The sequence below is a fragment of the Vigna radiata genome, unplaced genomic scaffold, assembly GCF_000741045.1.
Source record: "Vigna radiata var. radiata cultivar VC1973A unplaced genomic scaffold, Vradiata_ver6 scaffold_400, whole genome shotgun sequence".
Taxonomy (NCBI): domain Eukaryota; kingdom Viridiplantae; phylum Streptophyta; class Magnoliopsida; order Fabales; family Fabaceae; genus Vigna; species Vigna radiata.
Window position 1 is genome coordinate 109,922 of NW_014541814.1, and position 6,992 is coordinate 116,913.

The window sequence follows — 6,992 nt, forward strand, 5'->3', positions numbered from 1 at the left end:
TCTTGTTTGATCATTGGCTTATTTGAATGGGTCAACACTTAAGGGCTTATTGTTTTGAAGTCCAATGACTAACTTACTTGTTAAGCAAGGCTTGCCTTTGGTTAAGTCCTCTTACGTTGCACCCTTAGTAGACCATAGGAGATACCAGTATGCGGTGCTCGGTCTCCAGCATCCGACATCCGATCTCATCCTTCTCGAAACAACTCAGGATTTTTATATTGATTGTAGGTTATCTAGTACCAGGTCTCCGGTACCTGGTTTCAATCATACCTGAGCTATAGATCTCGATTGACAAGGCCAATAGGTCTCTAGTCACACACAATACACCAACCCTCCAGTCTTTTCATGGTTGGAAGTGTTAGTACTTTTCTTGCAACTTAAGCAAGGTGCTGATGTTGGCATTCAGTAGTCCTAATGTTTTGAATTTGCAAAAGAAATTTTGCAAATAAAATTTGTTATATTTGGTTGTAGCCCTACGGGTGTAGTCCCAACCTTAAGGAGCGTAAAAATGAACAGGTTTAAATGATAAACCTCAAGATCCGAGAAGAAGTGACTGTTGGTAATAAGTTTAGCACACAAATCGAAAAATTGGTCGAAACAAAGATGATGAAGGTTCGCAAAAGGATAATTAAGGAGGCATGAAGTGTTTGTAGGCTTACCTATGATGGGTTTGGCCCATTAGGTTTAGGAGTTGAACCTTCACCACCTCACTGTAAATAGAGGTGAGTGAGCCATAATTCACCACCAAGTTTGTTTGAAACATTTGTTGTGGTTTGTGCTCATCAGAGAAGTTCATCTCCGTTGAAGTACAACGACCAACTCCTTCTAACAAGTATGTCAGAATCTAATAGTGGTACGTGGTAGTATCGATAGTTAGGTGTTAGTATCTTCAGACACCACATCTTCTTTAGGATTAAATGTGAACGCCGAGTTTTTATAGAGACTCGGGTTGACCTCCTGAGGAGCACGCCGAGACCTTACGGAAGGCAAGAGAAGGATATGGCTAATTTGATATTGAGGTATGAACCCAGAAATCAGACTATAGTCGAGCTCAAATACTCGAGAACTGAATGCACAACATCTACATCCTCAAGCATGGGGTGCTAGAAGATATAGTCTCTCTGAAGAAAGCATGTGCCATTGATTGTGTCTGTCATGGCAAGGAGAGTTACTTCTACATTTCAAGTTCTTAGGAACAACAACTCAAGAGGGATACGAAGAAATTTAAGAAGGAGGGAGCTAGTTCTCCTTTCAAGTTCCTAGGAAAATTAATGATAATGTTTACATTATTGATCTTCCTAAATTATTTGCGAGTTCTAGTTTCAATATTGATTACTTGTCTCCATTTGATATAGGTACAAATTTAAGGACAAATTCTCTTAAGGAAAGAAAGTATGATGGAGGAATATCCCTTGAGCTAATACAAGAAGAACTTAAGGAGGAACCATTGCACTTCAAAGAACCTATAACAAGGTCAAGGAGCAAAAAATAAGAAGAACAAATCTTTTTGAGACTTAGGATGCTACATACGACTAGAAACTATAAGGATAAGAATATTATGGCTAATAGCTTACTTATAGAATAGTTTTAAGAAATTTAAATGCATTTGTAATTTTCTTTTAAATTTGCAAGATCTTTGGACGATTGGTTTTGCTAGACAAGAATTTAATTTTGAATTATCACAGTCTAGAACTTTCGATAAACAAGCTCCATTCACTGTGCGAGCTACACTTGTTGACCGAGCTATACTCACTAGGCGATTCTTATTCGTTGGATGAGTCATAAACCTCTTATAAAGCTCTAATTAATGATGCTTTGAAGCAAACAATCTATAATCATCCTCTTTAAATGTTATAATATTATAATATTGCAAAGTTAAAAAGCATTAATTGTGAGATTGAACTTTAGAACGTTGAATTGCAATGCAACGTTCGTATTTTAATTGGCAAACGAAAACATTTTATTAAACATGCCAACATTCAAATATTCAATGTGAATCAATTCCAACGTTAAAAATTTTATGATTTTTAATTTCTTTTATTTTAATTGATTCTTTCCAGCTCTATAAATAAAGAGCACTTCTCACATTCCAAAACACACCAATATCATTTTTTCTCATTCTCTTCTTTTATGAGTTTCTTTCTTTAGTTCTTTTCCTCTTCTAAAAATATTCTGGGTTATTCTTATACTCTTTTAAGAGATTCTTGCTAGTTTTGAGATCCTCAGAAATATTCTGAGAAGTTCCTGTTGTATCCTGAGGGACTTACATAACACACCGTGGATAAGTCCTTAAGGAAAGTGATTCTACATGCCTCAGGAAATTTTGTTCGTGATTTTGTCAGCTTTTTACAACAATCTTAAGGACTTATTGCTGACGTCAACAACATGCCTTAGAAGAGCCAAACCTTTGTTCCAGGAACTCAGGTGGTCTTTGCAAAATCACTTCCGAACGTGTCAAAAGTCGAGGTTTTCTCTTGACAAAACTTCTGGCGCTGACAAGAACGTTTTTCCATCCTTTTAGACATGTATGGAGTTGCTGCTGCTCCCAAGAGGTACGTATACAAACTTGATCACAAAAGGAAAAATATTTTTCTTAAATCCTATCCCAATAAATCTAAACCCACCTGGCGTAGAGTAAGAAACGACAATCCTCCTAGGGCAAATATAGCCAAAGGAGATGACATTATTATTGCGGTCGTTTCTCAAGTAAATCTGATGAACAATGTGAGCAAATAGGTGGTAGACTCTGGTGCTACTAGGCATATCTGTGCAAACAGAAGTGCCTTTACCTCTTACACTAGTGTAGGGGATGGAGAAAAACATGTCTACCTTGGTGATTCCAGCACCACTCCTGTTCTAGGAAAAGGAAAAGTTCTTCTCAAACTTACATCTGGAAAGACTCTGGCCTTGAGTGATGTGCGACATGTGCCATCAATCGGAGTTAATTTAATCTCTATAGCACTATTGGGAAAGGTGGGGGTTAAAGTGCCATTTGAGTCTGACAAGATCATTATGACAAAAAATAATGTTTTTGTGGGGGAAGGGATATTGTGATCAAGGTCTCTTTGTACTTAACATTTTTGAAATTATGAATGAATCTAGTTTTTCTGCTTATATTGTTGACTCGTATGATATATGGCATGCTATATTAGGACATGTGAATTTCTCGTATGTTTTGAAATTACAACGAATAGGATTGATTAATATGCATGATAAACAGAGTAGTAAGTGTGATATATGTGTAGAATCTAAATTAACAAAGAAAACATGTTTTTCTGTAGAACTCCAAACTGAACTGTTAGGGTTAATTTATACTGATCTAGCTAATATGAAACAAACTATGTCTAGGGGAGGTAAAAATTATTTTGTAACCTTTATAGATGATTATTCTAGATACACCAATGTTTACTTAATCAAACATAAAGATGAAGCCTTGATGTGTTTTTAACCTATAAAGCAGAAGTAGAAAATCAATTGAATAAGAAAATTAAGAGGATTAGATCAAATAGAGGTGGTGAGTATGTTTTGTTTAATGACTATTGTGTTAAAGAAGGGATTATCCATGAAGTGACCCCACCGTATTCACCCAAGTCTAATGGAGTAGCTGAGAGGAAAAATAAAACCCTTAAGTAAATGATGAATTCTATACTTGTTAGTTCTGGCACACCTGATAACCTTTGGGGAGAAGCCATGCTTACTGCATGTTTTTTACAAAATAGAGTACCTCATAAGAAAACAGGTAAAACTCCTTATGAGTTATGGAAAGGTTACCAACCTAACCTTAAATATCTAAGAGTGTGGGGGTGCCTAGCTAAGGTGATGTTACCTGATCCTAAGAAAAGGAAAATAGGCTCTAAAACCGCTGATTGCATGTTCTTAGGTTATGCTGAACATAGTACTGCCTATAGGTTTCTAGTTGTTAAAAGTAACATACTTGAGAGAAATTCTATAATGGAGACGAAAAATGCTGAGTTTTTTGAACATGTGTTTCCCATAAAGGTTAGTGAGATATCTCAACCAGTTGATGATAATAATAATAGTGATACTATAAATGAGGAATTGAGAAGAAGTAAAAGAAAGAGAAAAGAAACTTCCTTTGGAGATGACTTTTATACTTATCTTGTTAATAGTGATCCAACAAGCTTTGTAGAAGCTACTAGTGCTCCTGATGCAAAACAGTGGGATAAAGCCATTAGGACTGAAATTGAATCAATTCAAAAAAAAAAAACTACTTGGACTTTAGTAGATTTGCCTAAAGGAGCAAAATCCACTGGTTGTAAGTGGATCTTTAAGAAGAAATGATCACCCTGATGAATCCATAGAGAAATATAAGGCAAGATTAGTAGCAAAATGATTTACTCAAAAACCCAACATAAATTACTTTGATACTTTTTCTCCTGTGACTAGGATTCCCTCTATCCGAGTGTTGTTAGCTCTAGCAGCTATCCATAAACTAGCGATACATCAGATGGATGTTAAAACAACCTTTTTGAATGGTGATTTAGAGGAGGAAATTTATATAAGTCAACTTGAAGGGTGTGTTATACCTGGTCAAGAGGATAAAGTTTGTAAACTCTTAAAATCCTTGTATGGGTTGAAACAAGCACCAAAACAATGGCATGAAAAACTTAATAATGTGTTGCTTTGTGATGGTTTTTCACCTAATGATGTTGATAAATGTGTGTACTCTAAATTTGAAAATGGTGATAGTGTCATTATATGCTTGTATATGGATGACATGTTAATATTTGGTACATGCAATGATATTTTCGCTAGAACTAAATTGTTTCTAGGATCAAAATTTGAAATGAAAGACATGGGTGAAGCCAATGTGATTTTAGGTATTAGAATCATAAGGAAGGAAGATAGTATATTACTATCTCAAGAACAATACATTGAGAAACTTGTTAAGAGGTTTGGGTTTTATGACTTAAAACCAGTGAGTACCCCTTATGATGCTAATTCTAATTTAATGAAAAATAGAAGAGAATCATTATCTCAACCTTAGTATGCCCAGATAATTGGGAGCTTACTGCACTTAATGAGCTTTTCTAGACCTGATACTGCTTATGCAATAGGTAGACTGTGTAGGTACACTCAATGTCCTAATCAGGAACATTGGGATGGACTTGCTAGGCTTATGAGATACTTAAGAGGTTCAATGGATTATGCCATTGAATATAGTGGATTTCCCGCTGTACTAGAAGGGTATAATGATGCTAACTGGATTTCTGATTCAGATGAGACAAAATCCACTAGTGGTTATGTATTCACACTTGGGGGTGGTGCGATTACATGGAGATCAGCCAGGCAAACTATTATTGCAAGATCAACAATGAAATCTAAGTTTTTTGCTCTCGAGATGGTTGGTAATGAGGTTGAGTGGTTGAAAAACTTCTCAGCGAACATTCCACTAGGAATGAAACCAACCCCATCGATATCAATACATTGTGATTGCCAATCGGCAATAGCTATAGCTAAAAACAAGAATTACAATGGAAAGAATAAACATATACAATTGAGACACAATTTGGTGAAGAAGCTGCTAAAGAGTGGAACTATTTCCATTGATTATGTGAAGTCAGAACGTAATCTAGCGGATCCTCTGACGAAACCCCTGGGAAGACAAATGATATTAGAAACATCGAGGGGAATGAGACTTAAGCCACTTGCAAACAAACAAGTGATGGTAACCCAACCTTTGTGATTGGAGATCCCATGAATAAGGTCCATATGGGTAAAAAAAAGTCACTTGTTAGCACTAAATTGATTTTAATCAATTATTTCCCTTCCTATGATGTGTGTGAAAATGTTAGAGACTGCATTATTGAGAGGTTAAACTTTGTCATTAAAATTCTATGTGGTGAAAGAATTTTAATTAAACAAAGTTTTTAATGATTTTCATGGGTGGTGTATGATTTGCAACATACACTTGATGAAATCACCTATATGAGTGTCAAGTGGGGCCGCTTGCATGAGATCTTGGCATGATCTCAAGAGCACTCATGAACACCGGGCACGCGCATGGCGTAGTAAGCGTAACACAACGATAACAACAAGGATTGTGGGGATGTATTGTGATTGATAAACCTCTAACACACGTCAAATGTCTTTGGTTCATATAGCTTGCTATACCAACTACACTGTGTGTTAAGTTTCTAAATCTAAGACTGGTTCATATAGCTTGCTATACCAGCTCTGATGCATTACATCATATGAAACCCATAATAAAAGTTTTTTATCTTTTCTTTCAACTTTTGCAATATGTGGGGGATTTTTATAATATTATAATATTGCAAAGTTAAAAAGCATTAATTGTGAGATTGAACTTCAGAACGTTGAATTGCAATGCAACGTTCATATTTTAATTGGCAAACGAAAACATTTTATTAAACATGCCAACGTTCAAATATTCAATGTGAATCAATTACAACTTTAAAAATTTTATGATTTTTAATTTCTTTTATTAAAATTGATTCTAAGTTTCTTTCTTTAGTTCTTTTCCTCTTCTAAAAATATTATGGGTTATTCTTATACTCTTTTAAGATATCCTTGCTACTTTTGAGATCCTCAGAAATATTCTGAGAAATTCCTGTTGTATCCTGGGAGACTTGCGCAACACATCGTGAATAAGTCCTTAAGGACAGTGACTCTACACACCTCAAGAAATTTTGTTCGTGATTTTGTCATCTTTTTATAGCATTAAATGCTAATTAAAGGAAACACTATCATGTTAAAGCTATTCATGTTAAAAATAATAACAAAGAGAATTCATCACGTAGATGAGAAAAGTGTTAAAAAGTCTTTAAATATTGTAGTTTTAATTTTTCTTTCTAAATCACATAGAAAGATACATGTATTGTAAATCATTCACTTATATAAAATTATCTCTTATAGCAAAGAGTATATATATATATATATATATATATATATATATATATATATATATATATATATATATATATATATATATATATATATATATATATATA